Here is a 24840-nt window from a genome sequence, read left to right on the forward strand (position 1 = left end):
TCCAATTCTTGCTTATCCAGACTTTAATCTGCCATTTATCTTGCATACTGATGCATCACAAGATGGGCTAGGTGCAGTGCTTTACCAACATCAGGAGAATAAACTGCGTATTATTGGATTTGGTTCACGGACACTGACACCCACTGAAAAAAATTATCACCTACACTCAGGAAAACTGGAATTCTTGGCCTTGAAGTGGGCCATTTGTGATAAGTTTCGGGACTATCTGTACTATGCTCCCTCTTTCACTGTTTTTACAGACAATAACCCACTATGTTCTCAGCTCAGCAAGACTAAATAGTGTGGGACACCGATGGGTAGGGGAGTTAGCTGATTTTCATTTTGATATTAAATATTGTCCAGGTAAGAAAAATGCGGATGCTGATACTCTGTCTAGAATGCCATTAAACACTGCTGAAGATGAAGATGAATTCGTAAACGTGATCACGCCACAGACTATCTCTGCTATATGGACAGGAAGCAAGGCAGGGAGTGATGAAGCAGATCTTTGGGCCATGTCATTAGCCCTAGAACCACAAATTGAAGAAAAATTTCAAGATATTGACCCTCAGGAAATTATTACAAGGGATAAGCTCAGAACTGCTCAGTCAGAAGACAAAGCTATCCAAGTGGTAATAGATCTAAAAATGAAGAAGAAAGTACCCTCAAAGGAAGACAAAAGGAACATGGACAGGAGAGGAAATCAACTTGTACATGATTGGGGCAAACTGAGTGTGAAAGAGAACCTCTTACTACGGCAGAACAAAATAGTGGTTCCAGAGAAATTAACTCCAATAGTGTTGAAACACTTACATAATGACATGGGCCACTGTGGAGTAGACAAAGTGATGCAGCTTGCAAGAGAAAGATTTTACTGGCCTTTCATGCAGAAACAGATAACGGACTATGTTACTAAAAGATGTAGCTGCCTTCAACAGAAGCGTCCAACAGTACCGGATAGGGCACCGATGGGTTCTATTAACACAAGTGCCCCCTTTGAACTTGTCTCAGTGGATTTCCTTCACCTAGAGAAGAGCAGAGGTGGCTATGAATACATACTGGTAGTCATGGATCATTTCACTCGCTTTGCCCAGGCATATCCTACTCGAAACAAAGCAGGAAAAACAGCTGCAGAGAAGATTTTCGACAATTTCATCCCTATATTTGGATATCCTGAAAAATTACATCATGATCAAGGCAAAGAATTTGAGAACCACCTCTTTAGAAGATTGAGGCAGTTGTCAGGAATAGCCCATTCTAGGACAACACCGTACCATCCACAAGGCAACCCAGTAGAGAGATTGAACAGAACACTTTTACAAATGCTCCGGACTTTAGAAGAGGAGAGGAAAGCTCAGTGGAAAGAGTATCTACCACACATTGTTCATGCGTATAACTGTACCAGGCATGCTGCAACTGGCTATGCCCCTTACTACCTGCTATATGGTAGGGCACCTCGTCTACCAATAGATCTGATATTTGACCTGGATGATGAGAATGGAGCGGCATCACCTCAACACTATGCTGAGAAATGGGCTTCAAAAATGAAGGAAGCTTACAGAATTGCCTCGGAGAACAGCCAAAAGTCATCTCAAAAGGGGAAAAGGTACTATGACAAGCATGTCAAAGGAGTTGCTCTGCAGCCTGGTGACCGTGTTCTTGTAAGAAATCTGTCAGAGAGGGGAGGGCCAGGAAAACTCCGCACTTACTGGGAGAAAGAAGTATGCAGGGTGATTGAACAGATAGGGCCAGAACATATTTATAAAGTTGAATCAGAGAAAGGTAATAAACCAACCAGAGTGATTCATCGCAATTTGCTGCTTCCTGTCAGAGAGTTACCCCTGGAAAATAAGCCAAAGGAATCACAGAAGAGGACTCTCACCAGACCAGTGGTTAGAGCTGAAGTAAACAACAATTCAGAGAACGCAGAGTCAGATTCCTCAGATGAAGGGTATTACTTCTGTCCTGAACTTTTCCAACATAGCGAGCAATGTGTTACTCCCCAGCTACGAGCTGAGGCTGAAGAATTTTATCCTAGGGACTGTAATGACACACAAGAACAGCTGGAAAACCATAGAATGATAGAGGAAAATGCTCAAGACCTGCCTGTGGAATTTGTACAAGAACAGCTGGAACGCCACAGCCTATCGGATAAGGAAGTCCAAGACTTGCCTGTAGAATCAACAGAAGGGAATAGAGCACCATCTTTACAACAACCAGAGTTACAATGTGACTACGACACAGTTATGCCAAATGTCCTGGAAGAACAGAGAAAGGACAGTCCTCCACGACAATCAGACTATCCCCAGAGAACAAGGAAACCAAAGGAGATATTCACATATGAGACCCTTGGAAAACCCTCTTTTCAAAAATGGAATGTTCAGGCAAATGTGATCAAACAGCACTGTAATTCCCCAGAAACAGATAGGCCTAACTATATACCTTTACCAATACCCTCCTGTTCATACTTTTTGCCAAGAACATATGCCGATTGCTATGATCTGAACTATGATTGAACTGTATTTGTGAAATGTCAGGAGACATTTAATGGAAGAGGGGGAGTGTGTGACAGGGTTAAACTCAGACCTCCAAACAGCACAATGATAAGGCTGCCACTAGAGGGAGCTCTGTTATTATTGCAATGTTCTGAGGAGATCCAGGGCCTGAGGCTCATATTAAAGTTGGACATCAACTGAGCCACATGTCTGTGTTACTCCTCTGTTTAAAACAGATGCTGTTGGTTGCATTGTGGCCCTTGTCTGCACTTTCACTACGGAACGCCGGTAACACTAGCAGCTGGAATACCAGTCTGAAAATTGAGGTCAAGCCCTTGCCCTGGGGATACAACAAAGCTATGCTAATATCCCTGACCTGTGTTAAACAATAGTACTACACAGAATTTACTGTTGCAGATCTACTCCATCCAAAGGTATTGTTTTCTTATGTATTTATCCAAAAACTGTGTCTGATGATCTGGGGTACTGGTTGTGAGGGTCCACACCCCTGGTGCTTATAGCTAACAACTCACATGCAAAAGGACTGCAAAAATCTGGAATAAATTTCCTAATAAATAGTGCTTATTATTTTTTTATTAATTTCCTAATAAATATTGCTTATTATTTTCCTAATAAATAGTGCTTACTATTTTTTTCCTAATAATTAGTGCATATTATATTGATGGTTAGTGATCTCAGTTGTGTTAAGATTCACTAAGACATGTGTATTCAGATTCACTGAAACTTGTGTATTTTATAAAAAATAATGCACCTGAATGCAGTGAAAGAGCGCAGGATAAATAACTGAGCTAACAAGTGTCCATACATGGGAATCTGACCTCTCCATGAAATAAATTATATTGGATCTGGAAAATCACATATAGCTAGCAGCTGGAATAGCAGTCTGAAAATTGAGGTCAAGCCCTTGCCCTGGGGATACAACAAAGCTATGCTAATATCCCTGACCTGTGTTAAACATTAGTACTACACGTATGGTTCACTGTACTGTGCCAGATAGAGTGATGGGGTCCATAGATGTATGATGTAACATCATAGATGTAACAATTTGTCACTACACAAACTCTGCCACACTAACTGATCTACTTTGTTAAACTGAATACATCCTCTAATAAAGCTGCTAAGCACACGGTTCATATGATCATGTGAAGGACTGGTTTTATGGATGTGAAAGTCTGCACTTTATACCACTTTACACTCTCATATCAAGAGTGGGCACTTACATCACAAAACACTTGGTCAAACCTCAATAGGGAGTCTCGGGTACATGGAAAGGTAACTGCATAAAACCCAAACATATATAAATCTAGTAGAACAAGCTCAAATCAGTGTAGATAAAGTTGTATTTACTGCACATTTATTGCAGAAAGGGACAAAAAAACATACCCATTCCATGACAAGAGAGTCACAACCATTTCATTTTGTCTGCTAGACAGGGGTAACTCTTTCGCCTCACATCTATAAATGATGTATTAGCCACACCATGCCCCACATTCTGTCTTCCACTCCCTGTGATTTGCACTTTCCATTGAAAAGCATCTGAATATATCCAAATATGCCACATAAACTGCCAATGCTTGGAGCACAATTAATGCATGTCCAGGGGGGGAACAGGGCATAGGTGGCATATAATAGGGCATGGTCAAGACGCACAGAAAACACAAAACCACTAGGTGGATGTCTCAGGCCCTACTATTTTTCTCAGACTTTTCTTTAAAGAACTGTATACCAAAAAATTTAATTTGGTATAAAGAAAGGAAATATAGTTTAAAGCAACCTTAGAGTAAACAAATTTTCAGTAATTTAAGTTATTTATCTGTACTGCTGGTTATTGAAACACTACAGCAATAGCCAGCTAACAGAACTGTGAAGAAGCATGCAAGGCATTGCGGGAACCGATGTCTTGACTGGAGGATAGTTGGCTTCTGCTACACTTCTGAAACTTTCATTGGCATTCAAATTACAAGTAACTTTAAAATCATTAATATGTATAATTCAAATTTTATAGAAGTTGCTTAGAATTTTCTTTTCTTTAATTAGACAGAATTGTTACTTTGGTTTTACAACCTCTTTGATGCAATATGAAAACAATACCAATACCTTTGGATGCTGCAACGGGGGTGATCACAAGTTTATTCCATAGTGCTATCATACACTACAACCACGATCAAACGTTTCGGGACCACATGTGTCTTCCTCAGTGATGGAACCCGAAACGTTTGATCATGGTTGTAGTGTCAACACCCCGTTGCAGCAACCAAAGGTATTGCCGTCTCTTTCATATTGCATTAATTACTGGTGTGTGGTTTGGCCAATGCCATTACCTTACACCCCATATTCACAGAACTGTTTACAACCCCTTTAAAACAAGCCGGGTTTACAACACCTTTAAAACTGTATATAAAACTGGTGACTTATTCAATGACTTTTGATAAGACATGGCTCTGAATCAAATACATGATGCAAAATCATTCTATAACCTATTTGGAATTATTCGTTCTGGTAGTTGTATTTAAAATTTCTGTGGAAAACGCAGGAAGTTGCACTAATTATACATTTAAATGTAAAATTCACCCTATGGAAGCAGTAAAGGGCTTTGCTAAACCCTCAAATAAATCAGCATGTTTTGAATATGTGTGCAGCCATATTCAAAATACTATAACGTGAATCACACTAAGAAAGGGTTTATTTTGTTCTTTACCACACTCTTCCTCCTCTTTGCCCACTCTTAATAAAAGAAAGCTGTTCAATAATCTGTCACCAGCTGAAATATAGATACCTGGTTATCTGCCCACACAATGTGATTTATTTCCCTTCCTTTGCCTTGGCCCATAGCGCTATGTGCCACAATTAGGTCAATATTCTATGGAAATGTCATTACAAATAAAAAGTTACCAGTGTGAGATAAACCTTGCACAATTATCATTATTGCAGAGTTAAGCAAAACTCTGAACACTCTCTATTATGATTATTTATTTATATGGCACAAACACAGTCTGCAGCACTTTACAGAGATTATACATCACTCACATCAGTCCCTGCCCCTGTGGAGCTTACAGTCTAATGATCCATTACGTTCACAAACACTACTATGGTTGATTTTTTTCAGAAGCAAATTAACCAGCCTGTATGTTTTTGCAGTGTGGGAAGATACTGGAGCACATGGAGAAAACCCACGCAGACATGAGGAAAACATATAATTTCTTTGCACGTAGTTCCCTGGTTGGAATCAAACCTACAACCCCAGTGCTCCAAAGGAGAAGCACCAACCATTAGACTGATTATAAATCAAGCATCCTGCCAACATCTTAGGCCAGCATTCTAGAATCCCCATGTAATAGTCCCCCACCTATTTAATTCCAGGTATGTCAGATCCAGGTTGCTGGATGTGACTTACAACCTGGCAGTAAAGAATGTGCACATCAGTTCCATGTGGTACAAATAGAAACAATGGGATTCCTGGCTACTTGGTTCAGCAAACATAGTCGTGAATGCCAAGTGGCTGGACATTGTGATGTCACATTTAATGAACTTTTTTTAATTAAAATATCATATCTGATAACACAGGTCTTGTGTTAGCCAGCCTCCATGTACAAATAAATGACTATATAAGAGCAAAAATATTCCCTGGGTGGAAGAGGTAGGCAGCCAGAAGAATATTGCCTCCTGATGTTTGTTTTTAATCAGTAAAAGCTATGTATTAAACCAGAGCCACATGGCCACTATATCACCCAGCATAGCCCTAAGGGATAAAACTAGCTCTGATGAGAAACCATCATTTACCTAGCAGTGTTTGGCAGTGTATGAGCAGCCGGGAATGGGAGAATACTAAGCCCTGGGACTTTACAGTTAATATCTTGGCTAAGCTCATTGTCAAGAGCTGCACTAAACAACCAATGTGTAATGCGTTACTCGTTCTGGCTGATGGCCTACAGTGGAGATTGGAAGATCAACATGTTTCCAGGGGCAAGCAAGTATTGTTTTGGGAATGCTGCCGGCAGTATTTATGAGCAATGTCTTGGCTGACACTTGCTCATCTGGCATCGTCAAATCATGCATTCACTGCCAACAACCCACACCAACCCTAAAAGTAAAGGCTCAATGAATTTTACCTTATTAAGTGCGAGTTATCTGTCACCTACAAAATGCAGTGAAAAACAATAACAACCGGCAATACACATATATATTATTACATATATTATTATATAAATAATAATCATATGTACTAGAATTAAATTGGTACATCTGCTTTGTCTCTCATATAGTCTAAAGCTCTGTTTCTCCACTGTGGCTACAACATCTGGGGAGCCGAGGTAATGAAACAAGGGCTAAAGTATATAAAAATGCTGTTTTTGGATTGATGATAATGTATAAATGCCTTATACTGATCTACATTTAAACAACACAACTGTTACGGTTCCTCTACTCCATCATTCCTAGACATGTATACATTTTGAAATGTTTCAGCAATACTCAATTGATTTTGGGTTCAAAGTGCATCTCTGGGAGATGAGTGATTGTGGGTTTCATTAGCTGAGTGTATATCACACAGGGAAGTCAGTAAGTGTGGCATTTAATTGGCATAAGAAAGCGACAGTGCTGGTACTTTTTACTGATAGCTCTCTACATGTGAGCTGAGCTGCCCCAGAGGGGTATTATACAGAGTCCTAACACATCCTCTGCTACTTCTCAGGGCTCTTTTTGTACTACAATAATTCCATACAACACTCTACTTGACAATTGATTTTCAATCAAATCACTTGCAAACCCTTTCACATTTGATATGTAATGTTGCAGTTTGTCACACGTTCCAGTAAAAGTGGTAATTAATAATGTATCTAGTGTGCTCACTGCACCTTGGGATTCTCTCTACCACCACACTCCAAGGCTCGGAATCATAATTAACTGCAATTAAATATTTAAGTATGTGTTTGTGTATCTTGCTATAGAAAGATGTCCACATTACCTACAAATTTTTAGGTGCTATTAAATAAATGAAATAGAAATCTAAATTTTTTGGGGGGGAGGGGCCTAACATTTTAGTAACACTTACAGATAATATGCACCAATTTGGCTGGTTTATTTTTTGTTTAACCAGATATAGCCTAATCCATGGACAGAAACCCACAAATGATAAAATTCCAGGTGCAGCTGAATGTTTTTAAAGACGGATAAAACAGTAGATATAAATGGGGCTATCCTTACAGTGCATATCCTTACAACTGCCATATAAATCAGTTCTACAGGTACAATGTTTCCATATATCTTCTAATTGAGGTTGCAATGTGCAACAGAAAGTTTGTGTTTGTTGCTTTATCAATCAAATAGTACAGACAGCTCTGGGAAATATGTTGGAGCTATATAAATACATGTTAATAATAATAATAATAATAATAATAATAATAACATCAACAAGAGAATCAACGGAGTGCTCTATTGTCGTAAAACAACTCAGCTTAGATCTAGCCACTGTGTCCAGACTCATATTTTATATGGTGACAGAAATGCAGAGCTCATCACTGGCACAGCATTGGCATTTTAGGAAAATGTTCAGCAACTGGGAAAAATATTGCTTTTTGCTTGGGGGGTCGGAGCACCCTTGTCATGTCAACATTTTGTTATTTAGTGAGAGATAGTATGTGTGACTAGATAAATACATGGATAGATAGATAGATAGATAGATAGATAGATAGATAGATAGATAGATAGATAGATAGATAGATAGATGAGGAGAAAAACAAGAAGATGGAAAATTAAAGAAATAAAGAACAGAAAGATAGATAACAAACCATAAATAAGTGGAAAATACAAATTACGGGATAATTAGGGGACAGCAAGCAAAGCATATACAAGGCAGACAGATGCATAATATCTATGTGTATAACAGATGATAGAAATATAGATAAATAATATTAGCAGAGTTATAGACACAATAGGTTATTCAAAGGATACAATGATAGATACAATAACAGATTAGATAGATAATCAGATAAAAAAATCAGAAAGACAGAAAAATATCTAGATGACAGACTATAGACCAGGGGTGCCCAAAGGCTGGTGATCAGTAGATCTCAAGACAATGTCAACAAACAACTTGTCTAAATCACCCTCCTATTTCATGCTTTTTATTCAGATATTTGTATGCTAAGGTCACATAAGAAATAGTTGTTTGTTAAACATAGCGATATCAATTCTTTCATAAATAAATATAATATTTAAGCAATATTTTCCATGCAATGAAATGCTAACTGTTTTTATGGATATAGATCATAATGGGACAACATCACTAAAAGTAGACCTCGCATTAGTAAAGTATCGGCATTCCTGCTATAGACAAAAGACAGATAGTTGATAGATAGATAGATAGATAGATAGATAGATAGATAGATAGATAGATAGATAGATAATAGATCGATAGTTAGATGATAGCTAAATAGATAGTTAGATAATAGATAGATAGATAGATAGATAGATAGATAGATAGATAGATTGTATCAAGCCAAATATAGACGATAGATGACAGATAAATAGATGATAGATAATATATAGATAGTTAGATGATAGCTAGATAGATAGTTAGATGATAGATTGATTGAATGATCGATAGATAGATAGATAGATAGATAGATAGATAGATAGATAGATAGATAGATAGATAGATTGTATCTAGCCAAATATAGACGATAGATGACAGATAAATAGATGATAGATAATATATAGATAGTTAGATGATAGCTAGATAGATAGTTAGATGATAGATTGATTGAATGATCGATAGATAGATAGATAGATCGATAGATCGATAGATCGATAGATAGATAGATAGATAGATAGATAGATAGATAGATAGATAGATAGATAGTAGATAGACAGAGAGCGAGAGAGAGAGAGAAAGAGAGACAGAGACAGAGAGATAGATAGATAGATAGATAGATAGATAGATAGATAGATAGATAGATAGATAGATAGATAGATAGATAGATAATTATCAGATATATAGATACAGTAGATCACAAAGAAAGATAGGTGATAAAGTTCCTAGATTGTATGCAACAAAGTCCTGTTTTCCTGATTGCCCCAAATCAGGACATGTACTAGAACTACAGACTTATGGATAGATAGATAGATGATAGATAGATAGATAATACATAGATAGATAGATAGATAGATAGATAGATAGATAGATAGATAGATAGATAATAGATCCCATAGATAGATAATAAATAGATAGATAATAGATCCCATTAGCCTGAAAGACACTGGTATAAATACATGAACAAAAGTGAGTGCTGATAGATAAGCGTAGGCTCAATATAATAATTCAGATGACAGTAACACGAGTTGTTTGTATGAAGCTCAATTCAGACAGGGTTCTATGATTGCAATTAGAAATGAAATAATGCATTAAGGTAAAGTCAGTGGGGTTCATTTATCAACACTGGGCAAATTTGCCCATGGGCAGTTACCCATAGCAACCAATCAGTGATAAGCTTTTTAAAGCCAGCTGCAAGTAGAATAATGAATGCAGCAATATGATTGGTTTCCACTTTCCAGGGGTTACTGGCCATGGGCAAATTTGCCAGTGTTGATAAATAACCCCCACTATGTCAATAAAGTATATAAAATTCCCTCTTGTAACTTACAGGGCTCTTGCCTTCCGTCTGGAAGTTTGTCGGTTCTTTCCTGTAGCTCCTGTCCCAGTGGGACTAGTGTGTGTGTCAGTGAGAGCAGGAGAGACTGTGAGACATTGGCCGGCTGCACCGGCTGCACTGGCTGCTGACTGGCAGGGAGAAGAGACTTGTAAGGCTGCTGTGTGTCGGCTCTACAGCTCAGCTCTCCCCATTCTCAGCTCCTCTGCAGCCAAGGTTGGCAAATAAACTCTCCGTCGCTGCTCCTCCCAGTCCCGCCCACTAGCAGCCCCTCGCACTCACGCACGGACACTCCGATTCGCAGGGAGGGAAGCTGATATTCTCCCACACACGCTCTTCCCTTTTCCTCCACACAATATTATAGATAAGACAGGACTTAACTGCATTTCCCAGAAGGGGAGAGAGAGGCAGTCCTGAATTCCGCGTATGTTAAAATGCTTGTGAGGGGCGGAAAGAAGTTTTGAGTTGAGGGAGGAATATCACAACCCACAGACACTCTCCTGTCTTGTCATTCCAGCACTCTACAGACACATTCCCTCACTCAGCCTCTCTCCCAGTCCCTGCTGTACAAATGTGATCTCTCCCTCAGTCTCTCTCCTCACTAGTGTCCAAATCCCACTGTCTCTATGTCCAATTCTCAAATAGTACAGTTACTAACAGCAATGTCTCTGGCAGCTTCTCTCTATCCACTGGGTAATACATTTTATCTGGTGACAGAAGTGCAAACCCCATAACTGGCACAACATGGTCATTTCTGAAAAAGGTCAGGGGAAATATTGCTTTTTACTTGGGGGGAGCACCCATGTCATGTCCATTGAGAGAGAGAGAGAGATACTATAGATAGATATATAAAGAGAGATAGATAGATAGACAGACAGACAGACAGACAGATGATAGATAGATAGATAGATAGATAGATAGATAGATAGATAGATAGATAGATAGATAGATAGATAGATGACAGACAGATGATAGATAGAAAGATAGGTAGATAGATAGATAGATAGAAAGAAAGACAGACAGACAGACAGACAGACAGACAGACAGACAGATAGATAGATAGATAGATACATGATAGACAGACAGATAGATGATAGATAGAAAGATAGGTAGATAGATAGATAGATAGATAGATAGATAGACAGACAGACAGACAGACAGACAGACAGACAGACAGATAGATGATAGATAGATAGATAGATAGATAGATAGATAGATAGATAGATAGATAGATAGATAGATAGATAGATAGATACATGATAGACAGACAGACAGATAGATGATAGATAGAAAGATAGGTAGATTGATAGATAGATAGATAGATAGATAGATAGATAGATAGATAGATAGATAGATAGACAGGCAGACAAACAGATAATAGATAGATAGATAGATAGATAGATAGATAGATAGATAGATAGATAGATAGATACATGACAGACAGATAGATGATAGATAGAAAGATAGGTAGATAGATAGATAGATAGATAGATAGATAGATAGATAGATAGATAGAAAGAAAGAAAGACAGACAGACAGACAGACAGACAGACAGACAGACAGATAGATAGATAGATAGATACATGATAGACAGACAGATAGATGATAGATAGAAAGATAGGTAGATAGATAGATAGATAGATAGATAGACAGACAGACAGACAGACAGATAGATGATAGATAGATAGATAGATAGATAGATAGATAGATAGATAGATAGATAGATAGATAGATAGATAGATAGATACATGATAGACAGACAGACAGATAGATGATAGATAGAAAGATAGGTAGATTGATAGATAGATAGATAGATAGATAGATAGATAGATAGATAGATAGACAGGCAGACAAACAGATAATAGATAGATAGATAGATAGATAGATAGATAGATAGATGATAGATAGATAGATAGATAGATAGATATATAGATAGATAGATAGATAGATAATAGATGGATAGATAGATAGATAGATAGATAGATAGATAGATAGATAGATAGATAGATAGATACTAGATAGATAGATAGATAGATAGATAGATAGATACTATAGATAGATACTATAGATAGATAACAAATAGTTATATAAAGAGAGATAGATGATAGATAGAGAGAGAGAGAGAGAGAGAGAGAGAGAGAGAGAGAGAGAGAGAGAGAGAGAGAGAGAGAGAGAGATACTATAGATAGATAACAAATAGATATATAAAGAGAGATAGATGATAGCTAGATAGATAGATAGATAGACAGACAGACAGACAGACAGACAGACAGACAGACAGACAGACAGACAGACAGACAGACAGACAGATAGATAGATAGATAGATAGATATTATAGATAGATACTATAGATATATACTATAGATAGATAACAAATAGATATATAAAGAGAGATAGATGATAGCTAGATAGATAGATAGATAGATAGATAGATAGATAGATAGATAGATAGATAGATAGACAGACAGACAGACAGACAGACAGACAGACAGATAGATAGAGAGATAGATGATAGATAGACAGACAGATTATAGATAGATAGATAGATAATTTGTGCAAAAGGCAGTTATTTTGTTAGATTTTGTTTGTACTGGAATCAGTTATTTGAGTGAACTCTAATTCATCTACTAGGAAAGGAAGCCCCCTATTAGATATATTGGATCATTCATCTGACACCCAACTGTTGCATGAAGACAGAATGAAGAGAAACAGATGCTGAGAGAGGAATAGTGAATATAAACTTGATGATTTCAGAAACAATGCAGAATTTTTGATTGATTGTATTTTGAAAGTTTCTTACTTCAGTAGAGGCACCTTATATTGAATTTTAGTTTCCACGATAGTTCCCCTTTAAGATCTGGGGTTTTTTTTCCCCTTTACTTTACTTTGATTGCCTCTATTCAACCTCACAAGCTCCGCTCTCAGAGTAATATGGCCGTGCATTAGGAATCAGTCTTTCTTTTCACGTTGTAAATTTACCTGATAAATAATGTATTAGTTGCTCATCTTAAAATCAATACTCTTTTCCTTGTTGTATAAATAATAGTTATTTTATGCCTAGTTTTCCGGTCTCCTCTCTTCAGATGCGAGATTATATACTCATATGCTGGAATCAGATTGCTTGGAGGATTACACTGCCAAGTACAAAGTCTTCAGAGCAGCATTATCCATTTTAATAAAATCCTATACCATGCTGTTCTTAGTCTGTTCAAAGCGATTTCGACAAAATGCTGCTATCACACTCTCAAACACAGCTTGTTTTTTCCCCTCTTTCACAGATAGTAATCTCCAGACTGCCTATGAAATCCACAGGATTCATGAATCCAGGAAACTATTCCATAAATAGGATTGGGTTTTGTGTGTCGACAGATTCTTTTCCCCGATTATTACATATTAATTCATAATTCAATTAACACTGAATAGAGCTGACAATTACCCCTATTAGGAATTGATAGTACAATCTTGTTCAGTACATTCAGAGTAAAATATAGAAATACAGGTATAGGATCCATATCCGGAAACCTACAGTGTTATCCAGAAAGCTCCAGATTATAGGAAGGCCATCTCCCATAGATTTTTTCAAAAATATATATTTTATCTCTGTAATAATAAAACACTACCCCAACTAAGATATAATTAATCCTTTTTGGTTTTATGCATCATTTAAGTGATTTTTAAGTAGATGTTAAGTGTGTTTATCCAAATTAGGGAAGAATCCCTTATATGGAAAACTCTAGGTCCTGAACACTCTGGATAACAGGTTCCATACCTACAGTATATAGCTAAGTAACTTCTAACAGGGATGTCATTAGTTTTTTAGTCATTAGTGATGGGGTCTGGGGCAAAAATAGACTCTGGGGGGTAATTTACTTTGATGGGGAGAAAATGTAGTGTGGCCTTAGTGTTCTTCAGCAAGTTCTTCTTTTTCACATTGTCTGATTGTGGTCGGTACAGAAAAAAAATCCAGCACAAAATGCAGACCACAGTGTCTGCAGTGAGGACAGGGGTTTGGGACAGCAGTGCTCTCTCTGGTTGTTTTCCTCTCTAAACTCTGGTTTACATCATATTTTATCAAAGCATGCTCCATAGAAATGGAACTTTGAACTTTGGCTCTTTTAGTAGCAAGGATCCATTTTATGCTCTCTGCAAATGTACTTTTCAAATTAGAATATTTTCAGTTGCAGTTTGCTAGTTAAATTATAATATTACTCTGTGTAAAATACAGAAAGTGAAGAACCCAGTAAATGCTTTCCAGTAAATATATATATATATATATATATATATATATATATATATATATATAGATAGATAGATAGATAGATAGATAGATAGATAAATGCTTCCAGTTTTTTTTTACCTTCACCACTTCTCATGTTTCTTCTCATTTACCCAAACCATCTTCCCTTCTATCACCTTCCAGGTCCCCCTTTTTTCTACTAATTTTGCATTTTGATGCTTCATATTTCTGTACTCTGACTTTATGTTTCCCAGACTTGAAATGCATGCTCTGTTATTTTCTCACTGTTTCCTAGCTGGTGGGAATATCTGGGTGCTGGCCCAGGTACAAATAAGTCAGAAATGGCAGCAGGCAGGGACTGATAGGAAATGAAGACAGATTTTAGCATCTTCAACTTTTTTTTCCTTAAAGAGTACCGGTAAGTCCCAAGGATTGGCTAGGATGGTTCATATATCTTCCTCTAGCCTAGCCAATTCCCTTGTGGCTTTACCAAGACTTACAACTACAGGAGGAAAGCTTACATTTTCTTACATTTTTGTCCCCTACTGTTTATTCTTTGTTGTCAGCCATGTTTAGGGAGGCTTAGCCTATCCTATTCTGCCCTTCCTAAACTCAATGCTGAATGCAACATATCTCTCCTTACTGTCTCCTGATTTTGCCCACTGTCCGGCTACCCATGTATTATGCAACTCTGTGGAATAGGTGGGCAGATTTTAAATATATGTTTATAATAAAATAATGTAATAATAAAGGAAGCAATGACAGAAATATAATAAATACAGTATATAGTTTACAGTATATACTGTATAACTGCTTCTGATTCCTGTCTGTTGCTTTGTGGTTGAAGCTGGCCAGGAAACACCATCATGAGGTATCTAATATAAGTAATTCTAAAACAATTGGACTTGCTGAGTAATCATTGAAGATGTTTCACTATTCACTACACCATCATGAGGTGTTTGCTAGACTCTCATTCTTATTCTGCAGCCTACAGAGAAACACTCTCTATGAGTGATAATTAAATCAGTGTTAATTTAAAAAAAAACAAAAAAAAAAACATTTATATGCTACAAGAATTCAATTTACTTAACTGAAAGTTATCTTTTTTTAATTGGTTGCTTTTTAAGTCTATTATAACTTTATAATTGTTAACTTTCCTAGTATAAACTGTATAGGACTCAATCAAATTTTTCCTAAAAAAAATCTCCTCCACTCCTGAATACTTTTCTGGACAAATTTAGTGGCAGGGGGCTTGGTAGGTACCTGGAGGGCCCATGGCAGACAAAATATCCAGACATGCATTATGGAACTCCCGTGAATGCACAATACATAAATAACTTACTGCAGTTTTGCGGATGGCTCAAGCTGAGGTCTTATGCCTGGAGCCAAAATACAGCATGGGTCCTACGCAGGTCCATTTTTTGGAACCTGTACCCGACCCATATCCGCAACCTGCAACCCCCATTCTTACCAGCTTGGACCCGCTACCCGACCCGCATGTAGCTTATCCGCAACCCGGACCCGCTGACCATCAAGAATCAGGAAGTGCTGTCATTGTGAACCAGAAGTGACATCATCGGAAGTAGGTGTGATCAGAAAAAAAGGAGTAAAACAGGAAGTGCTGTCATTGTAAACCAGAAGTGACATCATCAGAAGTAGACGCGATCAGAAAAAAGCAGTGAAAATCACTATTGAGAAGACCCGCGACCCGCAGACCCGCGTCTATACCCGCACCCAGAACTTCTACCTGAAACCCGCAAGGTACCACAGGTTTTTGGGGTAACTCGCCGGTACCCGACCCGCTCAGGACTCTAGCATGAGGGGCCCTGGGCTTGATTTTGCCAACTCTCAAAATATACATATGGGTTATTTGGCTCCTCATGACACTGATCCTAGTCCATGTGAATAGGATTGTTATATTGCAAGCTTTAATGGGACATATGCTGATGCAAAAAATACACAATATTACATTTCTTTAAAGAAAGGAATATAACAAAGGGATGGTTTCGTGTTTTCACAAGTGTAGAGTTTATTTACTTGTACTGTTCTGCAATGTAAGTTGTGAGAGACATGCAGGCACAGTCATCTGTAAAGCTCTGTTTATTCTCATGCTGCCTGAGTGACAGCTGGACATTTTGTATAAGAAATCGCAATCTCACGCATCAATACCTGAATGTCGGACACGTTCTCCTTCTATGGCTCTCCTAATTGTTGTCACTCCCTTCAGTTCCATTTATCTGCTTTCCTATTTGACTCAACATGGATGTTTTGTTAAGCTTCATGCACTTCATATATTTTGCAGTGTATATATATATATAGTATATATATATATATATATATATATATGCTGTAGCTGAGATGAAATTTCATCTTATTGGTGTAACAGTTTTTCTATTTGCTCGCAGCTAGAGGCTGACATTAATATAGATATTGTACTATGAAATAATCATCATTGCCTGCTATATTCTAAAATCTCACACTCACTTTATGATTTATTTAATATGCCGGCACCATGTAAAGTGAAAGGACATCTGGGTTTGGTGGAGCATGTTGCACAGGATTTCCGTTTGAATGTATACCATAATACTGTATACTGTACTGAAAAATATGCAATTATGCACATCGAGTTTATGCATCACAAACAATTGCTCAAGCAAAGAGATGCTAGCATATTTAAGTAGGTAGATCTTTTTAACTGTGTTAATTAAATTAGAGATTATACTAAAGAAAGTCTGTAATGTGCAACCATAATATATTAATGACAGAGAAAGAAATATTTAAAATCAAACTCATCTAATTGGAAATTGATGTTAGCTCATGGCCCAGCTGCTCGCTATAACATACAGGCAAGACAGGAAAGCACAGCACAGCTACCTCCACAGAGACTTTTCACGTGTACCCCCGATGCAGCACATTACCATCTAATGTCAGTTTGCTTTCCTCATAAACAAAGGTGCTTCAGTATTCTTCTTTGGCAACCAGGACATTCTCAAGCAGCTCAATATATAGTGTATCATCCAATGGCAGTAATTTTCCAGTCCCGAATAAATGCGCATGCGCCGAAATTTCAGATTCAGAAATTTCTGTGACTTTCGTTGCATGCGCAGTTGTTCGGGACCAGAAAATTACTCCAACTGCACATGCACCGAAAACGAAGGTCGGCTTCCGAAGTTTAACGAAGAAAAGAAGATGTCTGCCGTGAACTGCAGGGGGACAGAATCTGCACCTAGGGGTAAGTAAAAAGTTAGGGGCATTTACCCCGCGTACCACCTAGGCTGGGGGGGGATGGAAGAGGGTCTACAAAGGGTAGGTTTTTTTTTTATATTACGGGTTTGTTTCTCCTTTAAAGAACCAACCAAGGATGTATATAAGTCAGTGGGAAAGATCCTACTATATAACTACTATTTGGAAGTTTCTGTGGTCTGCGCTGGAATTAGCCCGAAAATATGACTATTTCTGAGTTTTTAGGCAAAAATCCATAAACTTCTGGCTTTTCGTGAAAAGGCTGAAAAAAATCAAGCGATTCAGGAAAAAAACTCAAAAAAGATTGTATGATTCTGATTTTCGCCATATTTTTTTGTGTTTGCCCCTGATATGATTAACTTGTGCTTTTTTAAACAATAAATAAGGTCCAGTTGTGGATTCTAGTTTGGCTGGACTTTTTTAATTAAAATAGTCAGAAAAATGTGGATTTTGATAAATTCGGCCCTCAGACAATTAATGCATATCCTTGTAATCCTTGCATCAAATGCAATGTCTAAAACCTCATACAGATATATATATTTTCACACTACACAATTGTTGTGGTTCAAAATATATACTAAATAGTTATGTAACAGAGCAACGATCATCACACATTGCAATTAACAGAAGTACAGAACCAGGATATCCATGTTCTCATAGTGCTCATATGCAATAACAATATTCCCACTAGGTGTCTCTTATTTACCTGACTGGGAAGATAGTGAAATGTAATCGTAATTTAAAAGTGGATTCAAAAATAGGTCAACTGAAACAATGAGCAAAATATTTAAAGCAAGATTAAAAAGCTAAAATAAAATATTACTAAAAACAGATCATTCAAGCTATATGGCACATTGATCCTGTTATTAAAAAAAACAGCATACAATTTATACAGAATTTTTTTTGTAAAGTATTTAATTTCCTTATCACTTAGTACCAATGGTTTGCAACAAAGGTTTGCATCCCAGAGGTCAGTCTCATTGTATCTGCCTGAGGAGGAAAGGGATCCTACGATATGAAGAACACCTTAGTGGAACTACAGTAGAATGCGTTTAGTTAGTGGAAGGCTATGAAATCTATTTAAATAATGTAATTAATTTATTTTTGTTTTTTTTGGATCTAATAAGTGTAGTTAGCTGTGAATACTCGTCCCATCTCTGTGTTGTTTCTGTGCAAGAAGTCTTGGAAGTGCTGGAAGAGAAGCAGTAGAGATTCCAGATGTGATTGCTTGTGGAAAATTAGTAGGGAACCCCAGTGGCAGAAAAGTGTGCTCTATTTAGGGTAGGGTTGCCACCTGTCCGGTTTTGTCCCGGACAGCCCAGTAATTTGAAGGACTGTCTGGTTCAAAACTGCTTCTGACTGACACAGTGATCAGCATCATCATAGCCCCACCCCTGATGCAACAGTCCGCCCCCTGACGCGTCTGTTCCCGTCTTCTATGCGTCACAGCCTGCCCCTCCACATAACAGCTCCACCCCCTGCCCGGTCTCTACCAGGCTAAAAAGTGGCAACCCTAATTTAGGGTGCAGAAGGAAAGGGAGGCCTTGTCAGGGATCTGAAGAAAAAAGTGTGCTCTTCTCAGGGTACAGAATGCCAAAAAGAGTCATTGTACTCCTATAGCGCCAAAAGGAAGGAAATAAGTATCAGATTTCCTGCAGTAGCAGAATAGGGCTATATAAGTATGTGAACCACTTCTCTATTTTGATACTGTATCTCAGGGCTGTCCAACTGGCAGCCTGCGGGCCTGCAACCCCCCCCCTTCTGTGGCCCCCACATGAAAGTCTGCCTACTGTGACTGCTCCTTGTGTAAATTTCAAAAGGCATCAATAGTGAGATTAACTGGCCCCTGCATTTAAACTGCAAATTCATACAGTGAACTCCTGCATTGTTCACACCTGCATTGTAAACACATGTAACACCTCTATTGTTCACACCCCTAAAGTCCTATACTGTTCACACCTATGATCCAGACTGAAAGGGCCCACATCTGTTCATCTGTTCACACCTAAGACAAACTGCTGGAGGGGCACCAGCATTTTGTCACTGTATGTAGCACAGTATAAACTGTTTATCTTAGACCCCTGATAGGTTTCCCTTTTTCCTGCTGTATTCTGCCTTCCCCATGCTCCTTGTGTGTGCTATTCTCTGTTTGCCCTATGTTCCCTGTGTGTGACATTCTGCTTGCTCTATGCTCCCTGGGTGTCCCATATTGTGCCTACTCTATGCTCCCTGTGTGTACCATACTCTGCCTGCCCTATGCTCCCTGTGTGTGCCATACGCTGCCTGCCCTATGCTCCCTGTGTGTGCCATACTCTGCCTGCCCTATGATCCCTGTGTTTGCCATACTCTGCTTGCCCTATGCTCCATGGGTGTCCCATATGCTGCCTGCCCTATGATCCCTGTGTGTGCCATATACTCCATGTGTGTGTGTGTGTGTGTGCCATACTCTGCCTGCCCTACTCTACCCTGGGGAATGTGTACCTGATAAGGTTTGTTCTGGGGGTTTGTTAGCATTTGGAAATTGTTAGGGGCCCCTCGGGTGTTTAATCATGTGCTGATGGGGGGTGCAGTGTTATCCACAGGGAAGGAAGCAGCATATGGATTTAAGGGTATGTTTATGGTTTATATAAGGGTATGACATAAATTTTTCACATATGAGTATTATCCCTGCAGTGAGCACCAACCATTTGTTTTTTTGGTGTGTTACCACCATTAATGTGGACATGGTGTTAAAAGTTCTTGAGATAACATGAGTGTGGTTTAAATGGGTGTGGTTTAAAAGGGGAGTAGTCAACATTGGCTTCCATTATCGGCCCTCCACCCCGTAGACCAGGAAAATCCCGTCACTCAATACCACAGAAGTTGGACAGTACTGCTCTATTTAGATAAAACATTTGTCTCTGTTGGAAGCAACTGGACAAAAGGACCCAATACACATAGGGTAGAGGCACACACATGTAGAGTTTACAACAGCAAACAACTGTGCAAAGTGCAATTTTGGAGGCGAGGGTCGGGTCTGACGTCAATTGGATGCAATGGCCCTGGGTCCTGAATTCATCATTTCCAGTGTTTATTGTCAAATTTACGTTTGCATGTTATTCCGTTCATGGGCACTCAAGTACATGGCCTATATTTACAGTAGGTACAAGTATATTTCATGAATGGCTTCAATACATGCAACAAATGCATGCATTTTGGGGCAGTTGTGGTTGTAAAGATTAAAGGTTGTGCCACATAATTCAAGGCTATTGGGAATTCCACATAGAACAGACAATAGTTGTTCAAAATTAATCCTAACCAGAATCATAGGTCCCAAAGAGAATTTGCAGACCTTATCTGCAAAAAAAAAATTAGAAGCTGTTGCTTAAGCAAAAACCAGGCAGATAAAGTGCTGATGATGCAAGGGCAAAAATACAGAAATAACTGCATACAAAGGTCTACAGCAATATTTCAGAAATGGAAAGGGCAAGTTATATCACTAGGTTTCCTTGCATACTTCAAAGTAATTGTAGGGACCCATAGGGTTATTATGCCCTATGGCTTTAATTCCCTACACTTCCTGATCTCCCTAGTTGCTGGGCAGAGGCCCATGTAGCTAGATGTAATTTGCATATCCAAGTTATTGGCCAGGAGGCGCTGTGACCACACCCTGTCGCACTTTGGTATGAAGGGGTTTTATCTTCCTCTTTGGCTTCTGGTTGCTGATCCATCCGGATGTTTCCAGGGAACCTGGGTGCAACAAGGCCCAGTAAAGCCATGTGTCCTAGAGGGACCAGTACCTCTAGAGAGATAAGTCGGGGAGGCAGGGACCCCGTGAATGAGGCCAGCTAGAGATATGTTGCTACCTGTAATAGTACTCTCTAGGAGAGTAAAATAGGCAGGTTAAGTAACAAGAGCAGCTTGGCTCCAACAAGGACTGATCTGTAGTATTGATAAGAATAGACTTCCATGTAATCGAAACAAGACGTCTAACTTCTATGTGTCATGTATTCTAAATTTGTGTTTAAAGCACTACCATGATTCTGATATGGCCTGATCAAATTTGTAGGTCTAAGTAGAATAATAGCATTCACCGTTAAGGCTTGCACCTGCATTTGTCACTTACACACAGCCCTTTAAGTAAAGACCCCTTCAAATAATTGCTAGCATGTCACCCTGTGCTCTCCTGTGGTGGAACACTTTAAAACTGAACACATCTGTACAAGTCCTCATATTATATCTCCTACAGGATCAGTATTTGCACCTGGTGGGGCTACCCAGTTCCACTTCCACCAAAAAAAATGCCATGGAAATTTTAGATGTTATTATTATTATTATTATTAACATGTATTTATATAGCGCCACCATATTGCGTAGCACTGTATGTTATAGCACTATAGTTACTAAAGATACTTTAATGTTGGAGACATTCACTTTGTGGACATGCCATATTGCTACATCCACAGATGCTGGTAGATTACAGCTTGTGTAGTAAAGGAGAAGGAAAGGTTAAAACTAAGTAAGCCTTATCAGAAAGGTCCACATAAATATACAAGTAAACCCTCAAAGTAGTGCAGCTCTGAGTCCCCTGTCAAAAGAAAACACTGCATTTCTTTCCTTCTATTGTGTACACATGGGCTTTTGTATCAGACTTCGAGCCTTCATCTTAAACCTCCTTGCCCCAGGCAAGAGCATGCTTCGTTTGCTCCTCCCCCCCTCCCTTCTCTGCTGTAATCTGAGGCCAGAGCTATAAGTGAACAGGGAGAGACTCAGGCAGGAAGTGGTCACACCAAGCTAATACTGCAGCTGCTATCCTAAACAAACAGAGAGCTTCTAGAGCTTTTCACTCAAGTATGGTAAAACATTCTACAGAATAAATATAGCATTCTAGCTTGCACTTATGCAGCTAATCTATTGGCAATAAAATGCCTCTGTAGCTTTCCTTCTCCTTTAATGTAAATGTGGGACAATACTTAATATTAAATTTTCCTACTGAAATGTAGAACGATTTCCACCCATTCTCTATAATCTAAGAAAGATAGGCTGGGAAGTGTTTGAATTGCAGTCATCAGGACTCAAGTGGATGCATGTGTTTGAAATCTTAGCAGCTATGAGGTTGAGAAGTCCATACTTGAATATTTGAATAAATCAGTGCTACACTATACAAAGAAATTACATCTCTATGAAAATGCTATGCCTTGTCCTCCAAGCTTGAGGTTAACATTGCTTTCCAGAGGCATTTCATCTGAGGAATTACTGTGGAAATCTGGATGATATTCTTTAAATTTGCATGTGCCTGCATACTTATATTGAAAGTGGCTGCTGCATTCATTTACACTTTTAAATCTATGGATTGATCCGAAGGAATGCAGACCTTTGAACCAATTACCCATGGTAGGGCTTAGACGTGTTTACATAAAAATCATTTAACTGGGGAAATGTTATACACATACACACAAACCATAATTTGTGCTTCTGCCATTTACTCTTTCTTAAAGTTTATATAGTCCAATGCCCATACATTTCGGTTTAACAATTCTCCAAAAGGAACCCTGCCTCTACATTGGCTCTATGCAGTTTAGGAAAAGACACCTAAGAACACTGTTCTCATGACTGGATTCGTCTGCCCTTTTCTCTGCCAACATCTGGTTGGTATTCTTTTATCAAGTACAGAACATCATTGGGCAGGGTGTCCAGAATGCATATAGGAGGGCAGATCATAGTTCATAGGTGCATATTAAGAACCAGAGTTATAGCCAGTGACAGAGATGTACAAAATTGTTAAATAACTTGCATGACCATTATTTTGTCTACAATATATATATATATATATATATATATATATATATATATATATATATATATATATATATATATATATATATATATAGTCTCCCAAAATACATAGGCAACATTTTCTGGCTATTAAGCATGGTTCAATTATTTTTGGCTGCTATTATGCAGTCTTAAATAATAATTGGCTTTATTATGAAGTAATGTTATGTATCATGTATGGGTAACATTCCAAGTATGGTTGTAGGCAATTGGTCATTGCCTACAATTTTTTGAGATTTATTAAGTGTATAAACCTCAAAAACCTCTAATTCACAAATTTGCCAAGTAATTTGCGCTGTTCTTATTGCACTGTTTTTAATCAATTCTGACTTTCAGAGGTTTCCCCCTAATAATTGTCCAAAAGACTCGAATTTTTGAAGATTCAAAAGCTTTTTATATTTTTAGCGCATCACTTTTTTTTCCATTCATACTTTTTAAATTGGGATTTTTTAATACATTTCATGACATTTGGGATTTTAGATAAAGTGAGTTTAGTTTGGTTTCAAAAAACACCTTTAATAAATAGGCCTCCACATTAGTCGACATTGCTGCCCCCATGCGCTCTTCTGCCTGCTCTCCCTGCCCGTGACCTCACACTGCTGGCTTCCAGCTTTATAAGCGAGCGCCTGCCCACTCCACACCCCTTTTGTGACATCATTGTCGGGGCAGGTAAGTGCGGGTATATAACAAGAAGCCGGAAGTCAAGTTTCTCTTATAAAAAAGCAGATTGGACAACAAATATTTTCTGCAACAATAATTTTCTGCAAAATTTGCGAATTAGTTGGAAAAACAAAGTCAGTAAGGAATATCAATGATTTAGTATTAATATCTGGTGTTTTTATAGTATATTTGAGGGCTATAATATACAAAATGACATCACAATAAACTTGATCTTAGTACAGTATAATATATGTGCAGAATCATGGTATCACTCTGTAGATTCAATAAGCACTCTTAAAGGGGAACTAAAGTCTAAAATATAATAATGCTAGAAATGTTGTATTTTGCATACAAAACATAAACTTACTGCAGCATGATTTATGTTTTCAAAGTTGGCCGCAGGGGGCTGACATCTTGTAACTATGTTAAAAATCTATGCAAGACTACGCATATGCTCAGTGTCGTCTGGGCCTCAGTTGGGAGGTCAAGCTTAGGGATCATCATAAATTATCAAAACAGCAAAAGTCAAATAATATCTGCCATAGAAGCTGATACATAATCAAGAATATGCAGACTGCACTGGGTCTGTGGATACACAGCCACAGGCTGCTTTGTAAGCAAACAAAAAAAAGCTGCTTGAGGTCAGGGAAGTAAAGTGGGAGGTTGCCCCGGCCATTCGAAAGTATGGTTGTTTCCCTGCAGAGCAGTTAGAGACTGTCTGAAG

The 24840-nt window shown here is 38.2% G+C and overlaps 1 protein-coding gene across 1 annotated transcript in view; it reads right to left on the reverse strand.

The window, feature by feature from the left end:
• LOC108706649 (neuropeptide Y receptor type 2) overlaps positions 1 to 10535 on the reverse strand; it is a 30203-nt gene extending 19668 nt beyond the window's left edge. The window contains exon 1 of the mRNA XM_018243247.2: positions 10157 to 10535. The gene's annotated coding sequence lies outside the window, so the exon portion shown is untranslated. The remainder of the gene's footprint in view (positions 1 to 10156) is intronic.
• Between the last annotated feature and the right edge of the window lie 14305 nt (positions 10536 to 24840).

Source organism: Xenopus laevis, chromosome 1S, assembly GCF_017654675.1.
Source record: "Xenopus laevis strain J_2021 chromosome 1S, Xenopus_laevis_v10.1, whole genome shotgun sequence".
NCBI classification, from domain to species: Eukaryota; Metazoa; Chordata; class Amphibia; order Anura; family Pipidae; genus Xenopus; species Xenopus laevis.